Source organism: Saccopteryx bilineata, chromosome 3, assembly GCF_036850765.1.
Source record: "Saccopteryx bilineata isolate mSacBil1 chromosome 3, mSacBil1_pri_phased_curated, whole genome shotgun sequence".
Classification (NCBI taxonomy): domain Eukaryota; kingdom Metazoa; phylum Chordata; class Mammalia; order Chiroptera; family Emballonuridae; genus Saccopteryx; species Saccopteryx bilineata.
The window spans coordinates 110,888,685-110,911,927 of NC_089492.1; the positions used below are offsets into that span (position 1 = coordinate 110,888,685).

The following is a 23,243-nucleotide window of genomic DNA, read 5'->3' on the forward strand; positions in this document are numbered from 1 at the left end:
ATTCAAATATGTTAAAGCACTTTTATTTTGAAGGCTCAGGAATGTATCCTGTGATGTAGAAGGTCATGAGTAACCTTGACACTTTATTGAAAAGACAACTGGCTGCTTCTAGGTTAAATGATGTTCAAAAAAAATTATTTCAGTGAAAGCAGGAAAAAACCATCTGTGTGTTTGTTAGAGGAAGTTATCTTATTATCTGACTTCCCAGTTCTGTGAAACAGAAAAATCACTGAGCTGTCTAAGAATCTTGTTTGCTGGCAGCAAGAGTAACATACCAGTCCAGCAGTGTCTAGACCAGTGGTTCTAGAATTTGAGTGGGCATCAGAATCACGCGGAGGTCTTGTGAAAGCACAGATTGCTGGGTGTCTGAGACCATTTCATCTGGACCCAACTATAAAGTCTAGAGAGAATTAAAGTATCCAACGCAACAGAGTTATGGTAAAGATATCCTTGAATATGGGAGTGGTATGGAAGGCTAGCACTTGATTTCGAGAAATGGGAAATACTCCCTGTCCCCTGGCCTATAGTAAGGTGACCAACTTTTTTACAATGAAAAGGAGGACAAAAATAAATTGTATCGTAAATAAACATTTTATTCATTGCAACAATAATATGCTATAATATGACAAATGCATAATAAAAACATTTGTAATATTTTATATTGTAATTATGCTTAGATACAAATACATCACATCACAGGTAATGGATCGACTCTGCATCAATCGAATACAGGCATTAACAGATTAGTCTTCCAGTGTCAAGAAGGACACTTTCGAGGGAGGATGGAACTTAGAAAAGAAGGACTGTCCTCCCTAAACGAGGACAATTGGTCACCTTACTTATAGGGAAGAATGAGAGTGCAGTTGGTAAGTTTCTGTTGCAAATATGTGTTCTGAAGTGAGATGTCTTCATTTAGAGCAGTGAAATGTACATACCAAGTTTGCTATCCCTCTAAGACACTCTGTATGTTTAGACTTCTCTAGACTTCAATCTGAATTCTGAAGTGATTACAAAAGACATTGACAGGAATTTTCTTTTTACAGTGCAGTACATCTTATATTGATAGTGTAGCCACCACCTTGTCTTATATCCTTTGCTCAGTGGCTTTAAAAGTCTGTCTTTCCAAAGAAACAAGGTGAGGTGAACTACTTTCTACTTCATATTCAGGAATTGCTTTTAACTCAGCTATAATAAGAAATAATTTTTGTCTTTGTCCCCAGTTCCTCGCAGAGAGCTCCTTAAACCCTTGGGATTTTCCTGGGCGTCTTTTGTTATTCATAAAGAACCTCTTTCATCACACCTAGATTTATGCTAATAAAGTGACTTAGGGTGAGATCCCCTCTAGAGCCTTAAGTGGACCAACCTGGTCACTGAAAACACCAAGAGATTGGGAGGTGGGAGTTTCCAGCTGTACCCACCAATATGCAGGGAAGGCGGGGCTGCGGATCAAGGTTAACCACCAGTGGCTGGTGACTTAATCAATCATGCCTACATAATGAAACCTCTATAAAACCCCTAAATGTGACAAGGTTTGAGGAGCTTCTAGGTTGACAGACACATCAGTGTCCTAGCAGGAGGTGTGCCCCGAGAGGGATGGAAGTTCTGCCCCCTACCTAATACCTTGCCCTGGGCACATCTGCCATTTGGCTGCTCCTGAGTTACCTACTTTATAATAAACGGGCAGATATAAATAAAATGTTTTCCTCAGTTTTGTGAGTTGTTTTAGTGAATTATTGAACCCAATAAGGGTTGTCACGGGAACCCCTGAATTTTTAGCTACTCTGTCAGAAGTCCAGTCGCCTGGGACTGGTGAGTAGCCTCTGAGATAGGAGCAGGCTTGTGAGGTGAGCCCCTAACCAGGGGGGTTTACCCTGACTCCAGGTATTAGCATCAGGATTGGATTACAGGACACCCATTTGGTGTCAGAGTATCAGACTCAATGAGATATTTCACAGGGCAGGTGGCTTCTCTGGTATAGTGTGTCACATGTCCTTTTTTAAAAAAAGAAATCTAGAAAACAGGCCTGCAGTCACTTGTCAACTGCCAATTTATCGTCACAAAGTTAAAAGAATCTGGAGTGGGTTCACGTCCATCACCCAGTGAGATCTGAATCTCTCCATTCTCCGTAGACATTCTTGCCTGTGAGTCTGACTCATAGCTCAGTCATTCGTCGCCCCTCCTGCACCTTAGTGGTCAGGAACACCAGAGGGAAATGCCAAGTGGAATCGTAGGGAACTACACTCTCCTGTCTTCTCGATCTACCTATAGCCTGTCCTGGTGAAATTCGAAAACACCAACTTTTCCTCACAAGTAGTGAAAAACTTAATCTGAAAGCATTCCCCTCACACAAGTTGGGTGAAGAGAGAGTCTTTCAGATTTTCAGCTTGTAAACGTTCAAGATTTAGGCATGTCTGAGGAGAATAGTGACAATTGCCACATGTAGGAAGGTCTTATATGCCCGAGGCTGGTGAGATACTACTAAAATCCAACAGGCCACCATTTACAGTTCAGGAGGGAAGTGAGAAGAGCACTGGACGGTCGTGCTGTGAGGCAGAGAGAGCACAGCATGCTGATTCAGCCTGGAGGCAAGGGCTGTGAAGCGATGTTTGTGCGTTCTGTAAATGATTGCCCACAGCCCGTTACGGCAGACCCACATTCCTGACCTCTGACCAAGTTGCCTCAGTCTAGGGTGGCACATGTGGTGATAAAGAAAGTGATTCAAAAGAGGTTGGGCTTTTGGGAAACCAGCATTTTATTTGAGATTACACTAAAACGTAAAACCTTTATTCTTTTCAAGAAATGTAAAAGGTAAATGTGTTCTTTTGTAAGTGATGGGTGGGTATGGTTATAGGTTATATTTGGGGGAAGTAGGAAAAGTTGTCTTTTGAAAAGTACAATATTTACCTTGAAAATATTGATAAAGTAACTAGAATTGATATTATTTTTCCATTAATACTCATAAATAATGAATTTAGAAAGTTGGGAGGATATGCACCAAAATATTTAGTGCTGGCCCTGGCCAGTTGACTCAGTAGTAGAGTGCCGGCTTGGTGTGTGGAGGTCCTTGGTTTGATTCCTGGTCAGGACACACAGGAGAAGTGACCATCTGCTTCTCCACCTCAATTCTTTTCTCCTTCTCCTTCTCTTCTCTCTCTCCTCTTCTTCCTCTCCTGCAGCCATGGCTTGATTGGCTTGAGCAAGTTGGCCTTGGGCTCCATGGCCTCACCTCAAGTGTTAAAAAAAATATCTCCAGTTGCAGCATAGTAATGGCCCCAGATGGACAGAACATCATCCCCTAGTGGACTTGCCAGGTGGATCCTGGTTGGGGCACATGTATGAGTCTTTCTGCTTAACCTCCTCTCACTAAAAAAATAAAATAAAATTAGTGTTTATTTCTGATATATATATTAGAGAGAGGGGAAACATGAGAGAGAGATAAACCTTGATCTGTTGTTCCACTCACTTAATTCATTGTTTGATTATTGCATGTGCCCTGTCTGGGGATCAAACCCACACCGTGGTGCATTGGAACAGTGCTCTAACCGACTGAGCAACCGGCCAGGGCTGAATAATAATAAAATATTTTATTCCTAAAAAATAATGGCATATAGAGATGGTAGGAGAAAGCTTGTGTATGAATGAGCATTAAAAAAAGGACAAATTAAAAATGAAATTACTTTGGGATTTGTCACTCATCAACATTTATGAGCTAAAATTTTTCATAAGAGCCCTTCTGCTAAGCTATGGACATGGCAAAAGAAATTGACCTTGAGTTTACATGATTATGGGTACATCACGGACAACTGATAACTGTAGAAAAATGAGGTAAAAGCACCTAGTTGTATCTTTACATTGCATGTGTAGTGTAAATAATTAGTCATGGCTTATTTATGGACCATACTCCCTTTAAACATAGGCATTTATTTGAGCGACCAAGAATTTAATTAGGTAAAGCAGTGACTTACTTTATCCTTATCTGTGCTATCCAAAAGAAATATTATACTAGCCCATTTTAAGTTTTCTAAGTTAGGTATTTCAGTTAATCAAATTCTCTAGCCTGACCTGTGGTGGTGCAGTGGATATGCTGAGACCTGGAGTGCTGAGGTTGCCGGTTCAAAACCCTGGGCTTGCCTGGTCAAGGCACATATGGGAGTTGATGCTTCCTGCTCCTCCCCCTGTTCTAACTCTTTCCTCTCTCTCTCTCTCTCTCTAATAAAAATGGATAAATAAAATCTTTTTTAAAGTTCTGTAAAATATTATCCTATCTGTAATCAGTAGAGAATGTTATTAATGAAATACTTTATATCTTTTATACTAAGTCTTTGAAAACCAGTATGTATTTTACTACCCACATTTCACATGGTCAGTAGTCACAGGTGGCCAATGGCTACTGATTTGGACAGTGCAACTCTGGTGCTTTCACACAGACACTTTTATTGGTTAAAACTTTGTAGATCCTGCTGAACAGATGGACTTTAAAATACTCTTCAAATATTTGGTCTTGTGTATATTTATGAAGCAGTAAGAGGTTGGCCACTTGACTAAATGTGAATTTAAATTTTGATGAGTAATTCGTTAGTCAAATAGTTATTTTAAAAACGAACAGTCCAACTCTGGCTGGGTAGCTCAGTTGGTTAGAGCATTGTCCCCATATACCAAGGTTGTGAGTTCAATCCCCTCTCAGAGCACATACAAGAATCAACCGGTGAATGCACAACTAAATGGAACAACAAATTGATGTTTCTCTCTTTCTCCCTCTCTCTACCCCTTCCTATCTCTCTCTCTAAAATCAATGAATAAAATTATTTTTTAATTTTTATTTTTTTTAAGATTTTATTGATTTTAGAGAGAGGAGAGAAAGAAAGACGGAAGGGAGTGAGGAAAGGGAAACGCAACTTGTAGTTGCTTCTTTTTATTTATTTTTTATTTTTATTTTTTGTATTTTTCTGAAGCTGGAAACGGGGAGGCAGTTAGACTCCCGCATGCGCCCGACTGGGATCCACCTGGCATGCCCACCAGGGGGCGATGCTCTGCCCATCTGGGGCGTTGCTCTGTTGCAACCAGAGCCATTCTAGCACCTGAGGCAGAGGCCACAGAGCCATCTCCAGCGCCCGGGCCAGCTTTGCTCCAATGGAGCCTTGGCTACGGGAGGGGAAGAGAGAGACAGAGAGGAAGGAGAGGGGGCGGGGTGGAGAAGCAGATGGGCACTTCTCCTGTGTGCCCTGGCCGGGAATCAAACCCGGGACTCCTGCACACCAGGCCGACGCTCTACCACTGAGCCAACCAGCCAGGGCTTATGTAGTTGCTTCTTGTATGTGCCTTGACCGGGCATGCCCCGGGGCTTTGAACCAGCGACCTCAGCATAGGTCAATGGACGCTCGAGCACCACTGCACCACTACAGGTCAGGCTAAAAAAGTTTTCTTAAGTATAAATAAAAAACCCTTCTCCTATTGTCATGTCTGTGATCCCACGCTCAAGCCAGTGACCGCACACCCAAGCTGGAGAGCCCGCACCCAAGCTGGCAACCTCAGGGTTTCGAACCAGGGTCCTCTGAGTCTCAGTCCAATACTCTACCCACTGCGCCACCGCCTGGTCGGGCAACACTCTGCTCTTTCAGCTGAATACTTCCACACTGTTTTTGGATGTAGACAACAATATCACACTTGTTAAGAATGCATATTCCAAGGGCCCACCAGCCCCCATAAATTGAGATTCACTATTGTGTGAGGGAGCATAGGAATCTGCATTTTTAATGCATATGGTACAGTTTGAGAGAGACAGGGACATGGCTAAGTGCTGTCACTTAATATTCAAATCCTATTATCCTTGAGTATTCCCACCAAACTGAAAATATCTCCTTTAAAATATTAGTTTTTCCTTTCCCTTACTAAGTAGGTCACAGTTTATGTTTTGATATCTTGACATGTAAGAAAGCTTAATGTTCTGCCCAAACTGAGTATAGTGCTGTCTGCTGGCTGGGGGAACGCATTGTTCCTATAATCCCTGGCTTCACAACAGCCTCTGCCTGGGTGGATCTTGCTTGAGGTGGAAGTGATTGAGATCCTCCCTTTCCGCCTCCATCACTGGGCCTTTTAAATTGTAATCTCCAAGAGAGCAAAAAATTTCTCTGTGCATAAATTATCTCTCTAGTGCTAAGTAAAATTAGTGCAGACACTTGAAAACTGTATCCTAAAAAAAATTCTGCAGCTAGCCTGGCCTGTGGTGGCTCAGTGGATAGAGCACCAACCTGGAACACTGAGATTGCTGGTTCGAAACCCTGGGCTTGCGCAGTTCAAGGCACATACGACAAGCAATAAACAAGCAGGGAACAACTAAAGTGAAACAGCTATGAGTTGATACTTCTCATTCACCCCTTGCTCTCTATATAAAATTAATAAATAAAAAATCTTAAAAAGGATTTGTGGTTATAAATAAAAATACTCAGGCACAGGGTTTTCTCAGGAGGAAAAGAGCTGGATTCTGTGCACTGAGAATTAACGCAGAACTTGCCATCGTTTTCTCCCAGTTGACTGCACATTTCACGCTGTCATTTAAGTTCTGTGCTTAAATTATTTCCTTAATACCCAGACAGAGAGACTTGCACTTAGACGGAGGAAAACTTACCATATTTTCCCCTCCATAAGACGCACCTGACCATAAGATACATCTAGGGTTTTAAGGAGGAAAATAAGAAAAAAAAAATTCTGAACCAAATAATGTGTTAAAATTTTTAATAAAATACCGTATTTTGCCTGACCTGTGGTGGCGCAGTGGATAAATCGTCGACCTGGAATGCTGAGGTCGCCGGTTCGAAACCCTGGGCTTGCCCAGTCGGGGCACATATGGGAGTTGAAGCTTCCTGCTCCTCCCCCCTTCTCTCTCTCTCTCTCTCTCTTCTCTAAAATGAATAAATAAAATTAAAAAAAAAAAAAAAAAAAATACCGTATTTTTCACTCCATAAGATGCACAGGCATTTCCCCCTCCACTTTTGGGGGGAAAAAGTGCATCTTATGGAGCAAAAATACGGTATTTTAAAACGATAAGCAATTTTTAAGTTTACCCTTTTTTTTAAAGAAAGAGATATATGTAAATTTTTTTCTATAATCGTGAGTTTTTAATTAGGTGATTTAGATACTGGCTTTATATTTTTTATGGTCTCCTATATCATGGTGGGTTTTTTAAAGACACTTTATAGAGTAAGACTGTTTATTCACATCAGCTACTCCCTTTCAAAATAAACATATATAAATATTATATTTGACTTAGTTCTTGTAAAAGTACAGAACCAGCTTGCTATTGAATATGTTAAAGAGATCTATGAAACATGGTCTGGAATTGTCTAAGTAGGAAAATAAAACCCATTTACACGAAACATTAACTAAGCTTGTATGCAAGTGCCAAGAAAGTAATATAGACATTTAATGCTCTTGTCATTGAGAGTAAAGATTGATCACAAGAGGAAATAAATTTTGAGAAGATGGGTCAAGTCATGTAAAGACATTGGAACTTGCAGAGAGGGAGACTGGGGTTTGGGCCCTGGAACAGCTGCTGCAGCTTCCTCTGGGGCTGAAGAGGCTGGGCTGCAATCTCCGAGGACCTCCTCATTGAAATGGCAAGTCAGCTTTCCGCTTCTCAACAGGACATTCTACATCAAGCTTGGAATCATTCCTCAAAAATTAAGCTAGAGCTTTTCTTATTTACATACCCACAGCTCCATTCAGATGGAACACTTTTATGCCCCGAGGGAAAAGCTTCTTGCATGATGGAAGGGATTTATACAGTCAGGATTAACAGGGATTTAATAGCTGTCCATTATTTCATTCATTCGCTCTTGAGGCTGTTTCCCTAAATTGTGCATTATTTACGATTATTTGTCAGAGTGACATGGTCCCTAGTGCATATGAAGCACACCACCCATTATTTGTGAAATCTGAATCTGAAAGAGCATTTCATATCAAAGAGGTTCATGGAAGCTATTGAGTCGAAGATCTGTTTAGGTCATTAAATGTAGCCCCAGATTACACCCTCAATTTATTTGCTATAGATGTATAACTTCAGTAGTTCTCTAACTGTAGGAATGCAGGGATTTTTTTTTCTTCTTTTTTTGGGTCGAGTTTCTTTCCCTTCCTTTCCTCCTCACTGCAGTTAGTGACCCTCCTCCCCACTTTTGAAGTCAGCTTGGATTCCTGCTGCTGTTCCTTACCTTCTTCACATTCTGTTCACACCTCAGCATTGGCTGAAATCCCTCAGTAGGCGAGGCAAGGGATACTCTCCTTCATCAGACCTCTTCAGCACACACGTTGCTTCTTCCTGACCCATCCCATGTTCCTGCCCTCCGCCTTCGAGAGCCCAGTTCCATTCCTCAGCCACCTCAGAACACTTCTCTCGTCACCCGTGGCCTTTGTCTTCACTCTTCCCACCTGACTGGAAGAGTTTCCTTCAGTCAGTCTCTTACTTTTGAAAAACTCCATTCACCATTTCTATGAGAAAATCTCATAAATGTTAGGGTTGATTTATGAGTGAATTTAGGATTAGCAAAAAAGGGAACACTTAAGATTTTTCTCCTCTCACGCTTTTTCTGGCACCCTGTGTGTGTGTGTCTGTCCCCATCTATTTCTTATATAATTTGCATATCATAAAATTTACCCCATAAAGTGTACAATTCAGTGGTTTTTTAATATACTTAGTTGTGCAGTCACCACTGGTTCCAGAACATCTTTATCACCTCCAAAAGAAATGCCATACCCATTAGTCATCACTTCCCATTGTCACCTCCTGCTAGCCCCGGGCAGCCACTAACCTACTTTCTTTTCTTTTTTTTTTTATTATTTTTTAAGAAATTAATTTTAATGGGTGACATTGATCAATAAGAACAGATAGGTTTCAGGTAAACATCTCTATTGCATATGAACTATTGATTGCGTTGTGTGCCCATCACCCAAAGTCAAATCATTTTCTGTCACCATATATCTGTTTCTCTTTATTCCCCTCACCCTAATCTACTTTCTGACTCTGGATTTGCCTATTCTGAACATTTCATGTAAATGGAATCATACGGCCCTGGCTGGTTGGCTCAATGGTAGAGTGTTGGCCTGACATGTGGACGTCTGGGGTTTGATTCCCAGTCAGGGCACACAGGAGAAGCGGCCATCTGCTTCTCCACCCTTCTCCTCTTCTTTCTCTTTCTTTCCCTCCTGCAGCCATGGCTTGATTGGAGCGAGTTGGTCCCAGGTGCTGAGGATGGCTCTGTGGCCTCGCCTCAGGCGCTAAGAAGGGCTCTGATTGCTGAGTAATGGAGCGACGCCCCAGATGGGCAGAGCATCACCCCCTAGTGGGCTTGCCGGATTCAGCCTGGGCAAGGCGCATGTGGGAGTTTGTCTCTGCCTCCCCTCCTCTCACTGAATTAAAAAAAAAATAAATGGAATCATACAATATGTTGTCTTTTGCAACTTTTCTTGACTTAGAAAAATGTTTTTAAGGTTTATCTATGTTGTAGAATGTATCAGTTCCTCATTTCTCCCTCTGCTCTCTTATACAAATAATAGTAGTAGAAATTAGTGGAAAAGAACAGAGAAATTCTGTGAGAGCTACCAACATCATAATACTGTGATTTTTATTTGGCAGTTGCCTGGGAACAGATGGGAGATCCATTGTAGGCATCTGAAAGCACTGTAGACATACATGGGCTTCTTTTTTTTTTTTTTCATGTACCTGGATATGGTCATCAAAAAAGCCTTTTGGTGGGTGATTGGTATCTCATATGGTCATATTTGTTGTGTTTATTAAGTTTACTATACAGTTTACCTCCTTTGCCAGTTTTCTACCAAAGTGAACCTGTGAGCAGGTAACAACACAGGAAAATAAAACTAAAAAATATAATTTATATACAGGGCATTTATAAAGTCCTATATACTTAAAAATAGAACATGTCAGAAGAATGAACTGAAAATGTCATGAGGTAGGTTTTATATTAACAATACCATTTATATATCTGAGGTTTTATTTAACCACCATCTTTAGTTATACTGTTCAATTTAATTTTCTTATTCGTAGAGAAAAATGTTGCTGGGTAGATGTTAAATAGTTTGTTAAAATACGTTGTGGTTTTGATACCAACTTGATTAAATAAGATGTTTGTTTTTTGTTTTGTTTTGTTTTTATTTGTTTTAGCAAAGGGGGGGAGCAGGAAGCATCAATTCCCATATGTGCCTTGACCAGGCAAGCCCAGGGTTTTTAACTGGTGACCTCAGCATTCCAAGTCGACACTTTATCCACTGCACCACCACAGGTCAAGAAAATGGTTTTGATTAGTGAACTGCAGATTCATCAGTCGTTCGACACGATCACATTAAATAGTAATCAGATGAAAGGGGCCTGAGTAACAAACAGTTGGTCTGTGTCTACTGATTGGCTTCTCTGAAAAGAAGCCTGCATTCTGAGTTATTTTTGGTTAGTCTTTTCTGGTTGTCGGGCACAGAGATTCTCTTATCTGAATAAAAAAGGATAAGTGTGCTGTGGGCAGGGGAGGAGAAATGGAGGGTTATCGCAATGTTTCAGATGAATAGGACCCAGAAATCTATTGGTCACTGAGGCTGTATAGGGCTGGGGACGTTCATCATCTTCCAGACGGGCTGTGTGCCCCATTCATAGCAGCCCTTGGCAGAGTAATAGTATCTGCGACCTTGTAACTCAGCTCACACATGGCTTTGGTGTACTGTAATTCGAACTCCATATCCTGCCAATCTTTTCTTTTTTGACCTTATAGCTAAATGACTCAATGTCTTGGTTTTCTGTAGTTTACATTTCTGTGAGGTTGAGCATGGAGATGGGGTTCTGATTTGCCCAGATAATCTTTGTAAACCAGATTATGAACAACTGGATACTTACAAATGTTTATCTGTCTTTAGAGGAGGTATTCACAACATTGGTGAAGAGCAGGAAGCCAGTTGTTTAAAACATACCAGCCCCATCCATCCACAGCCTAGAGAGTGTTTGGCTGGCAGTTGGAGGCTATGGTTCACATTTGTAATGCAGAATTCTGGTGTGGGGAACAGAGGTACTTTATATTATTAGAACTTTGGGAAAAGAACATTGGAGTATCTTGTGTGATTAAAGGAGGATAAACACAATCTGAGGAAAAGGCTAGGTGCAGACAGGCCCTGTAACAGAAATGAAGGCTTTCTATCTCTCAGTTTCTTGCTTTTGTCTCTGCACTGTAGGTGGCCTTCTAGATGACAGGAAATAGGGTTGTCATCTGTCCCATGGGCTTTGTTATTTACCAGTTCCCTGTTTTTCTAGTTTCAGTTGGAAACATGAGGGGGGGGGGTATTTGATGGGTAGGCTATAATTTATTAGGCCTTGGTTGGGGGCTGCTCCTGAACCAGTGAACTGTGGTGTGGGGTGTGGAGGGATAGAAGAAACTGTCAGCTCTCCCTGGAACCACATGGAACTGTACTGCAAAAAGATGGTGGGTGCTGGGCAGATGACAATAAATGTTCACGACGCCTTTTCAGATAGATTGATGTTCTTGATTCAGACATAAAACTACTTCATAAAATGGCAAGGTGATGTTCCCCATTGACTACTTGTTACCTTTAAAAAACAAAGCAGCCCTGGCTGGTTGGCTCAGTGATAGAGTGTTAGCCCAGTGTGTGGAAGTCCCGAGTTTGATTCCCAGTCAAGGAACACAGGAAAAGCACCCATCTGCTTCTCCACCCCTCCCCCTCTCGCTTCTCTCTCTCTCTCTCTCCCTCTCTATCTCTCTATCTCTCTCCCACCCCCCTCTCATCTCCTCCCCTCCTGCAGCCAGGGTTCAGATTGGTGAGAGTTGGCCCCAGGCGCTGAGGATGGCTCCATGGCCTCCACCTCAGGCGCTAAAAAGCTGGCTCCATTTGCAATGGATCTAGGGCCCCAGATGGGCTGAGCATCGCCCCCTAGTGGACTTGCCAGCTGGATCCTGCTTGGGGCACATGCAGGAGTCTCTCTCTGTCTCCCCTCCTCTCACTAAAAAAAAGAAAAAAGGCAACCAATAATGTACAGCTTCCATTAAAGATCTTCCAAAACAAAGAGAAACATAGAAACATTAGCATTTCAGTCTTCAGAATATGCCTCTTCTAATAAGATATTTCCTTTACACCTAAATTATTACTTCATGAATTTATGTGGTGATTTTGACACTGGGGAATAGTCCCTCCCATTTCTTCTTCTTGGGGCCTCCAGGATCAGTCCCATTCTTAAGAGTATGACAGGTGGCCAGTAATAGAGTGTCATTCCAAATATTTTAGCAACATGATGATGTAAGTACCATATTAACATGTTCCTCACCCACATGTAATCTTCATTGGGAAAAGCAATGAATGCAACAGTGTTACATAAAAGCGTGGTGACGCTTCTCAAAAACCTGAGCCTTATTTAGCCTTCTGGTTCTCTGATTGATAAATGTCCATTTTCTACCGTTAGGGAATCTTTAAGGGAATTTGCTCAGCTCTGAGTTTTGACCTCTTTCCTTCACACTTGTGAATTTTCAGGGCCCTAAGGCAGTGACATAATTGAATGATGGACACATGTTTACTGGGTGAGGCTGTTAGAGATTTTGCCACACAGGGTTAAATTTCTGCAGACTCCTTATTTGTTGAACATATATGTGAAATTGCTTTATTAGCCACACGATTGTGTCCGCAGGCATCTTAAGAAACGGATTCAGCCCTGGCCAGTTGGCTCAGCGGTAGAGCGTCGGCCTAGCGTGTGGAGGACCCGGGTTCGATTCCCGGCCAGGGCACACAGGAGAAGCGCCCATTTGCTTCTCCACCCCTCTGCCGCGCTTTCCTCTCTGTCTCTCTCTTCCCCTCCCGCAGCCAAGGCTCCATTGGAGCAAAGATGGCCCGGGCGCTGGGGATGGCTCTGTGGCCTCTGCCTCAGGCGCTAGAGTGGCTCTGGTCGCAACATGGCGACACCCAGGATGGGCAAAGCATCGCCCCCTGGTGGACAGAGCGCCGCCCCATGGTGGGCGTGCCGGGTGGATCCCGGTCGGGCGCATGCAGGAGTTTGTCTGACTGTCTCTCCCTGTTTCCAGCTTCAGAAAAAAGAAAAAAAAAAAAAAAGAAAAAAAAAGAAACGGATTCAGGGAGATGCTGTGCCATAGCCAGGTCCCCAGGCCCTCCCTGCCTTCATTACATGTTACTTATTGCGCTTCCCTGTAACCTTCGGAAACCCAGGCCCTCTCCACTACCTCTAGCCTGAGCCCCCTGCTACTCCATGGAGCCATCTTTTTAAAAATTTTTATTTATTTACTTATTCATTGATTCATTTTAGAGAGGGGAGAGAGAGAGAAGGGGGGCCCCATCAAGCCATCTTGCCTGTGTAGTCCACACTGACCTTTTATTTGGCCTTTGTTATTCTCTACTCTATTCCCTTGTGTCTCACCTCCTGTGTGTGCTTAAGGTGGGCGTGACCCTATTTTCTCTCTAGCTGATTACTGAACTCCTCACAGACAGTGACAATAAGTAATATTTCTTACAGCATCTCACCTAAGCCTGAATGCAATTAGGTGTTTTTACATTGTACATTACAATGCAGAGCATCATGAAAAAGAGAAAATCCAGACACTACAAAAGTGGAACATGAATGGTTCCCCTTTTCTAAGCCCAACCCCATCCCTAAAGATACTTCCTTTTAAAAGTTTGATACATTATATTTTTGAGATATTTTCTGCGTACATTTTTATTTTTAATTTTTTCCCATAGATTTGAGAGAGAGAGAGAGAGAGATGGGAAGGAAGAGAGAGAAGCACCAACTCGTTGTTCCACTTAGTTCCATTTAGTTCTGAGCTCATTGGTTGCTCCTCCTATGTGCCCTGAATGAGGATCGAACCCGCAACATCGTCATACTGGGGCAATACTGTCATTGAGCCACCCAGCTAGAGCTTTCTGTGTACATTGTTGAAAACACCTTTTTTTTCCCCCTCTAATAATGAACAGGACCAGTTGATTATTAGAACCTGGAGTTTAATCTTTTGGCACTGAAGGGTATATATTTGCCTTTCAAGGTTTTCATTCTTACAGTATCTGATCTCCCAACCAGTGTTACATTACAGCGATGCTTTTGTAAGTTTGGGGTGTTGTGAGCCAGTCTCACAGCTGATGGGATGTTCTTCACGCAGTCCTCTCAGTTTGGCTTCTGCCTCCTTTTGTGCTGCAAGTGTCTGCCCCTAGGATTTTACCCTTTGTGGTCAAAACTGCAGATTTCTTTGTGTCCACTCTATCTTCACTACAGTATTTCTAGACCTCTTCCCTCTTCTCCTTGCCTGTGTCTTGGATCCTGTAGATGCTGTTTGGGGAAGGGAACATCTCTAAATAGGCACCCCCTCATAAATCTGCCTGCATCTTGCCTGTTTTCTTGTGTCATCTCTAACCTTGAGTGGATGTGCAATTGGCATTTGCTAATTTAATAGTTCGTTACAAATTTATAAATGCAGGCCACAGTTTTCCTCCTGGAATTCTGTTTTGTGACTTTAAGGACATAGGGAGTTTGGTGAGCATGGTGGCCAAATATGACAGGAAATGGAAGGCTGTAATTGTAGTATATTGTTCTTAGAATACTTCCATTTGCCTGACCTCTGATGGCACAGTGAATAAAGTGTCGACCTGGAATGCTGAGGTCGCTGGTTCGAATCCCTGGGCTTGCCTGGTCAAGGCACATACAGGAAACTACTATGAGTTGATGCTTCCTGCTTCTCCCCCCCCCCCTTTCTTTCTCTCCCTCTTCTCTCAAAATCAATAAATAAAATCTAAAAAAAAAAAAAAGGAACAAAAAACGTCCATTTCCTGTAACAGCTTAAGTCCTACAATAGCTAATGGCTATTCATCTGTCTCAGTTTAGGCTACAGACTAGAGTGCTGTTGTTATTGTTGTTGTTTTAACTGATATGTGATTTAAGCCTTTTCTTCTGTGGTTACTGGAGACAAAAACAACCTATTAACTTCTTAAATCTATGGTGCCATTGCCATGTCATTTAGTCAGCTTGGCCCTGTGGTCAGTTTTCACCTTTTTCTCTAGCCAGGGATGTGGCTTTGACATTTCCATGGATTGATAGCTCCCAAAGCTGTTTTATATACTGATTTTGGAGAAGTAAGTTTGCAGACCAAGACTGTTAGCCCTTTATATGTCTCTACTGTGAAAACACAAATCTTTATATCCAGAACTGGTTGCTCTGCAGAGGGTTAGTGTGGCGCTTCCAGCGTCTCCGCTGCACACACCATCCCTGGTATTGTCTCCAGGCATTTGAAGGAAGGCCAGTGTTAGTAGTGGGGATGCTTGTAAATAATGTAGAGGCATTCAAGACTGCCTTGAGAAATACAGGATGGATGGGAGGCAAGCTTGGAGGATATACTTGATACTAATTCGAAACCCAAAACCCCAGCACTGAATTAACAGGTGTGCTTGTGGGGCTTTCTTTGTGCATTTAATGAGCCATAATCTTCAGGAGTGTCCACTTCTAGGTCTTTTTATTTTTAAACTCCCTCATGTTTAGAGAACCATTTCAGTTGGCACACCGCAACAGCATTATTATCTAACCTGAATTCTATCATGGAGGATATGGTTTCTCATGTGTGTGTTTTTTGTTGTTGTTGTTGTTTTGTGCGTGTGTGTGTGTTGTTGTTTTTTTAGTGAGAGAGAGAGAGAGAGAGAAACAGACAGGAAGGGAGAGAGATGAGAAGCATCAGTTCTTCATTGTGGCACCTTAGTTGTTCACCAATTGCTTTCTCATATGTGCCTTGACCAGGGGGGCTACAGCCAAGTTAGTGACCCCTTGCTCAAGCTAGCAACCTTTTGCTCAGCCAGCAACCTTGGACTTCAAGCCAGTGACCTTTGAGCTCAAGCCAGCAACCTCGCGCTCAAGCTGATGAGCCCACGCTCAAGCTGGTAACCTTGAGACTTCGAACTTGGGTCCTCAGCATCCCAGGCCAACGCTCTATCCACTGTGCCACCACCTAATCAGGCTAGTTTCTCATATTTTAAAACCTGTAGGACTTCCTGTATTGGTCTAATCCAGTGGTTCTCAAACTTTTTGAAGTCGGGGCACATTTAAAATCCTACAAATAATTGTAGGCGCACTATATACAGATTTCTGAGAAATATGTTATAATAATTAAGTCAAATATTAAAGAAAAAAATATCAAGTCCAAGCATGCTTTTTTGATAATTAAATGAAATAAATACGGCAAAATTAAATTTATTCTGACATTAAAAAACATTTTTATGTTACATTTTTTGAGTTATGCTTGTTAGAATTCATAAAAAAGGGGTTAAAAAATAAAAAAAAACAAAAAAATTATCTTTTTATATAGATACATTCTTTTTCTTTTTTTGTATTTTTTTAAATTTAATTTTATTTTATTTATTCATTTTAGAGAGGAGAGGGGGAGAGAGAGAGAGAGAGGAGAGAGAGACGGGGGGAGGACCTGGAAGCATCAACTCCCATATGTGCCTTGACCAGGCAAGCCCAGGGTTTCGAACCGGCGACCTCAGCATTTCCAGGTCGACGCTTTATCCACTGCACCACCACAGATCAGGCTTTTTTGTGTGTGTGTGTATTTTTCTGAAGCTGGAAACGGGGAGACAGTCAGACAGACTTCCGCATGCGCCCCACCGGGATCCACCTGGCATGCCTACCAGGGGATGATGCTCTGCCCATCTGGGGCGCTGCTCTGTTGCATCCAGAGTCATTCTAGCGCCTGAGGCAGAGGTCATAGAGCCATCCTCAGCACCCGGGCCAACTTTGCTCCAATGGAGCCTTGGCTGCGGGATAGGAGGAGAGAGACAGAGAGGAAGGAGAGGGGGAAGGGTGGAGAAGCAGATGGGCGCTTCTCCTGTGTGCCCTGGCTAGGAATCGAACCCGGGACTCCCGCATGCCAGGCCAACGCTCTACCACTGAGCCAACCAGCCAGGGCTATAGATACATTCTTAGTAAGATTTAGTAAATTCGGCAGGTCCCGGCGCGAATGTGTTAAGTTTTTTTCATTCTTGTGTTTGTGAGAAACATGAGCCTGATGTGTCCTAGCGATTTCTTCAATGTTTGGGCATATTTTTGAAAGGCAGATTCTCATTTCCTCGTCAATACATTGAAGAATTCCTCTCTTTTTACTCTTAATTGTGTTGGATGCTGAAAACCCCCACCATGCATGTCATCTTAACTTTATATCAAACAAAGGGTAGAAGAAACTTGCCTCCAGTCTTTCCGGGGAACATGAGGGGTAGTGTCAACAATCCAGCACCAGCCTGACCAGGCGGTGATGCAGTGGATGGAGCGTCGGACTGGGATGCGGAGGACCCAGGTTCGAGACCCTGAGGTTGCCAGCTTGAGCACGGGCTCATCTGATTTGAGCAAAGCTCACCAGCTTGGACCCAAGGTCATTGGCCTGAGCAAGTGGTTACTCAGTCTGCTGTAGCCACACACACACACACACACACACACCCGTCAAGGCACATATGAGAAAGCAATCAATGAACAACTAAGGTGTCGCAACGAAAAACTGATTGATGCTTCTCATCTCTCTCCATTCCTGTCTGTCTGTCCCTATCTATCCCTTTCTCTGACTCTCTGTCTCTGTAAAAACAAAAACAATCCAGCACCACAGCTTAACAGCCTTTTGCAACCTAATCAGGCAAGTGAGGTGGGGGATTGGGCAGACTGTCAGCTTACAGCCAATTCCCCACACCTCTGTCCCCCAAAAATCTAAACTGCAAAAACCCTATTGGTTTTTTGGTCCCCAACAGGCACATATTTCTTTTTTTTTTTTTTTTTTTTTTTTTTATAATTTTATTTTTTTAATGGGGTGACATCAATAAATCAGGATACATATATTCAAAGATAACAAGTCCAGGTTATCTTGTCTTTCAATTATGTTGCATACCCACCACCCAAAGTCAGATTGTCCTCTGTCACCTTCTATCTTGTTTTCTTTGTGCCCCTCCCCACCCCCTATCCCTCTCCCATTCCCCCTTCCCCCCCGTAACCACCACACTCTTATCAATGTCTCTTAGTTTCACTATTATGTCCCACCTACGTATGGAATAATACAGTTACTGTTTTTTTCTGATTTACTTATTTCGCTTCGTATCATGTTATCAAGATCCCACCATTTTGCTGTAAATGTTCCGATGTCATCATTTCTTATGGCTGAGTAGTATTCCATAGTGTATATGTGCCACATCTTCTTTATCCAGTCATCTATTGATGGGCTTTTTGGTTGTTTCCATGTCCTGGCCACTGTGAACAATGCTGCAATAAACATGGGGCTGCATGTGTCTTTACGTATCAATGTTTCTGAGTTTTTGGGATATATACCCAGTAGAGGGATTGCTGGGTCATAAGGTAGTTCTATTTTCAGTTTCTTGAGGAACCACCATACTTTCTTCCATAATGGTTGTACTACTTTACATTCCCACCAACAGTGTATGAGGGTTCCTTTTTCTCCGCAGCCTCTCCAACATTTGCTATTACCTGACTTGCTAATAACAGCTAATTGAACAGGTGTGAGGTGGTATCTCATTGCCGTTTTGATTTGCATTTCTCTAATAGCTAAAGAAGATGAGCATCTTTTCATATATCTGTTGGCCATTTGTATTTCTTCCTGGGAGAAGTGTCTATTCATATCCTCTTCCCATTTTTTTATTGGATTGTTTGTTTGTTTGTTGTTGAGTTTTATGAGTTCTTTGTATATTTTGGATATTAGGCCCTTATCTGAGCTGTTGTTTGAAAATATCATTTCCCATTTAGTTGGCTTTCTGTTTATTTTGTTATCAGTTTCTCTTGCTGAGCAAAAACTTCTTAGTCTGATGTAGTCCCATTCATTAATTTTTGCCTTCACTTCTCTTGCCATTGGAGTCAAATTCATAAAATGCTCTTTAAAACCCAGGTCCATGAGTTGAGTACCTATGTCTTCTTCTATGTACTTAATTGTTTCAGGTCTTATGTTTAGATCTTTGATCCATTTTGAGTTAATTTTTATACAGGGGGGAGACTGTAGTCCAGTTTCATTCTTTTGCATGTGGCTTTCCAGTTTTCCCAGCACCATTTATTGAAGAGGCTTTCTTTTCTCCATTGTGTGTTGTTGGCCCCTTTATCAAAAATTATTTGACTATATATATGTGGTTTTATTTCTGGACTTTCTATTCTGTTCCATTGGTCTGAGTGTCTATTTTTCTGCCAATACCATGCTGTTTTGATTGTCGTGGCCCTATAATATAGTTTGAAGTCAGGTATTGTTATGCCCCCAGCTTCATTCTTTTTCTTTAGGATTGCTTTGGCTATTCGGGGTTTTTTATAGTTCCATATAAATCTGATGATTTTTTGCTCTATTTCTTTTAAAAATGTCATTGGAAGTTTGATGGGAATTGCATTAAATTTGTATATTGCTTTGGGTAATATAGCCATCTTGATTATATTTATTCTTCCTAGCCAAGAACAAGGTATATTCTTCCATCTCATTATATCTTTTTCGATTTCAACAGGCACATATTTCTCTGGGATACGATAGGGCGCACCTGGAAATCTAGGACGTGCCAATGCTCCCTGGCACACACTTTGAGAATCACTTGTCTAATCTATAACTGGCCTAAGATTTTGAAAGAAAATAATTTTGAGCACAGTATCAGTACGAACTCTAGTTTACATGGCAACCTAGTACATATATTTATGTATGTTGGATAGTTGTGTGTGTATCCACTTGTATTTAAATTTCACAAAGTAGTGTTTACTTATGGTACATGAGATGCCCTGATATTGTCTATTCTGGTAAACTTTTTTATTTTATTTATTTGTTTGTTTTTTAAAGCATCAACTCATAGTTGATTCACTTTATTTTTTATTCAGTTTAGAGAGAGAGACAGAAGAGGGGGGGGAGCAGGAAGCATCAACTCTCATATGTGCCATGACCAGGCAAGCCCAGGGTTTTGAACCAGCGACCTAACATTCCAGGTCAATACTTTATCCACTGCGCCAACATGGGTCAGGCCTCTGGTCCACTTTTTTAAATGCTTGTATGTAGCCTGATCAGGCAGTGCTACAGTGGATAGAGTGTCAGCCTGGGATGCTGAGAGACACAGATTCAAAAGCCTGAGGTTACCAGCTTGAGCTGGTGGGGTCACTGGCTTGAGTTATGGGGTCATAGATATGACCCCATGGTTGCCAGCTTGAGCACAAAGGTCACTGGCTTGAAGCCCAAGGTTGCTGGCTTGAGCACGGGATCACTAGCTTGGCTAAAGCCCCTTGGTCAAGGCACATATGAGAAAACAATCAATGAACAACTAAAGTGCCACAACTGTGAGTTGATGCTCTTCATCTCTCTCCCTTCCTATCTGTCTGTCCCTGTCTGTCTCTCTCCCTCTCTTGCTAAATAAATAAATAAATAAATAATCACATCTAAGCAGTTCCTCTTTTTAAGCTTTGTGAATCATGATTATTAGAGTGAGGTGGTATTTGATTTTTCTTGTTTCATTCACTTGTTAGTGAATGAAGGTGTGGTATATATACTCAGAACCTACTAAGTCCCAGGCACTGTGATGAGTGTTAGAAATACAGAGATGGAGGGGCCTGACCAGGTGCTGGCGCAGTGGATAGAGCGTTGGACTAGGATGTGGAGGACCTAGGTTCGAGACCCCGAGGTTGCCAGCTTGAGCACGGGCTCATTGGGTTTGAGCAAGGCTCACCAACTTGAGCCCAAGGTCGCTGGCTCGAGCAAGGGGTCACTCGGTCTGCTGTAGCCCCCCAGTCATGGCACCTATGAGAAATAAATCAATGAACAACTAAGGAGCCGCAACGAAGAATTGATGTTTCTCATCTCTCTCCATTCCTGTCTGTCTGTCCCTACCTGTCCCTCTCTCTGACTCTCTGACTCTGCCACACACAAAGAAAGGAAATACAGAGATGAGAGATTGGGTGAAAACAAGCCTGTGGTCAGCAGAAGAGATTTATGGTTCCCGCAGAAGGGAGGCAATGCCCATAGATGGAATGGGATTCTTGGCCGAGCAAGGGGTGCCATGGTGGTACCTGGCACTCTCAGGGAGCCACATGGAGGAGTGCAGAGAGCTCAGGGTAGAGGTATTAGGAGCGCACACAAAAGGCCTTGAATGCATGCTTGTGAATTTAGCTTTTATCTTTTTGGCCAGTGATTTTTAACATTTAACACAGGATAATTTTTATTTTCAAATAAAATTTTATTTGTTACCTCAGTATGTAAAATGGCAAAGTTCAAATTACCTTGGTTGAAACAATGGGCTCCACTAGGATTCCACTACTAGGAGTCCTGAGGCCCCTGTGACTTCATCTGGGAACAACTGGTGTGGGTTCAGGGAGTGGGGGGATCTGATCCGACTTGTGTCTTGGTAGGACACTGCTGGGGACACCGGGGAGGAAACCTCAGCAAGGAGAATGGCTGGAGGGAGGGAAGCTGTTTTCAGAGACTCATGTTTGTCCTGAAGAGATGAGAGGGTCCTAAACTGAGGCAGTGGTCAGGGGCTTAAGAGAGCAGAGACTTAAACTGTTGAATTAGAATTAGAACTTGCTCTTTAGTGGGCTGTAGAAGGAACGGGAAAGGCCGGGGGGAGGAGCATGAGTATGGTTTGGGTTATAGAATGCCTCATGCTAAGTCTTCCGGGTTCCATATACTTGGGTAGGTGAGAGTTGTGTGGTGTATTTTGGTCACAGATCTGTAAGACTCAATCACGTGGCCTCCAGTTTTCAAGATTATGTCACGTTTTCCTTAGTTCATACTAGTCTATTCTTTCCAGCCTTTAGAAACTGTATGATCCCTGTGGCTCTGCCTGTCCGCATGCATGTTTAGAGGTCCGCGTAGGACCGTCTCAGGGCTGGTGCTGAGATAGGAAGAATGGCTTTAGAGGCCTGGGGTCCCAAAGCAAATCCCTGCTCGGCTGCTTAACTGTAAGTTAGTGGGCAGGTTACTTCTACAGGCTGAGAATTATAATATCCACCTTGTCAGACTGTTGAGAGAGCTCAAAATAATGTGCAGGGTTTCTGGCTGACTGTGTACATACACACAGATGTACCATGAAGTGTTATAACATTTTATTATAAAAATATATATATATCTTCTGAAGAGAGGGCTTATCTCTCCTTCTGCAAAGAGGTCTTCTATACTGAGACATATTATACTAATGCAAGGTGGGAAGATTGGAGGTCAAAGTGGAAGAGCAGGACCCTCCAAAGGGCACGTGTTATGGCCTAAAGACAGTGCTGATCTGTACCTTTTTTGTGATGTTCAGAGGGCATCCATGCCTTTTCCTGGGAGGCAGAAAAGCACTAAAAAGACTAATTTAACTCTGAACATTTATTGAGAAGGATGATTTAGGAGGAAGTACAATAAGAAATATTTTTAAACATTTTTTGGAATGGAAGTTAAGAGAATGATTTTTTTTTTCTCCCTGCACATGGCCAGGAATGGAGGGCAGGAGAGGTGGAGATGGGAGAGGGGGACTTGGAGCCCTTGGAGGGAGAGGGATGTGCTCGGCATAGGCGGACAGGCTGGCCGGACTGGGAGAAGGGACGTGCCCGGCATAGGCAGACAGGCTGGCCGGACTGGGAGAAGGGACGTGCCCGGCATAGGCGGACAGGCTGGCCGGACTGGGAGAAGGGGACGTGCCCGGCATAGGCGGACAGGCTGGCCGGACTGGGAGAAGGGGACGTGCCCGGCATAGGCGGACAGGCTGGCCGGACTGGGAGAAGGGGACGTGCCCGGCATAGGCGGACAGGCTGGCCGGACTGGGAGAAGGGGACGTGCTCGGCATAGGCGGACAGGCTGGCCGGACTGGGAGAAGGGGACGTGCCCGGCATAGGCGGACAGGCTGGCCGGACTGGGAGAAGGGGACGTGCCCGGCATAGGCGGACAGGCTGGCCGGACTGGGAGAAGGGGACGTGCCCGGCATAGGCGGACAGGCTGGCCGGACTGGGAGAAGGGGACGTGCTCGGCATAGGCGGACAGGCTGGCCGGACTGGGAGAAGGGGATGTGCCCGGCATAGGTGGACAGGCTGGCCGGACTGGGAGAAGGGGACGTGCCCGGCATAGGCGGACAGGCTGGCCGGACTGGGAGAAGGGGACGTGCTCGGCATAGGCGGACAGGCTGGCCGGACTGGGAGAAGGGGACGTGCTCGGCATAGGTGGACAGGCTGGCTGGACTGGGAGAAGGGAACCTTCATGGGGGTTATGTAGCTTTAGTGTTCTCGTCCT

At 43.1% G+C, this 23,243-nt stretch overlaps 1 protein-coding gene and 1 long non-coding RNA gene across 3 annotated transcripts in view; both read left to right on the plus strand.

Moving 5' to 3' along the window:
* The window catches only part of SPTBN1 (spectrin beta, non-erythrocytic 1), a 220,764-nt gene that overhangs the window by 65,784 nt on the left and 131,737 nt on the right, over window positions 1–23,243 (plus strand). The window lies entirely within an intron of this gene.
* LOC136328693 (uncharacterized) lies at window positions 2,701–9,433 on the plus strand. The gene is made up of 2 exons (XR_010730089.1): window positions 2,701–2,808; window positions 9,202–9,433. It is a non-coding gene; the product is annotated as an uncharacterized lncRNA (long non-coding RNA).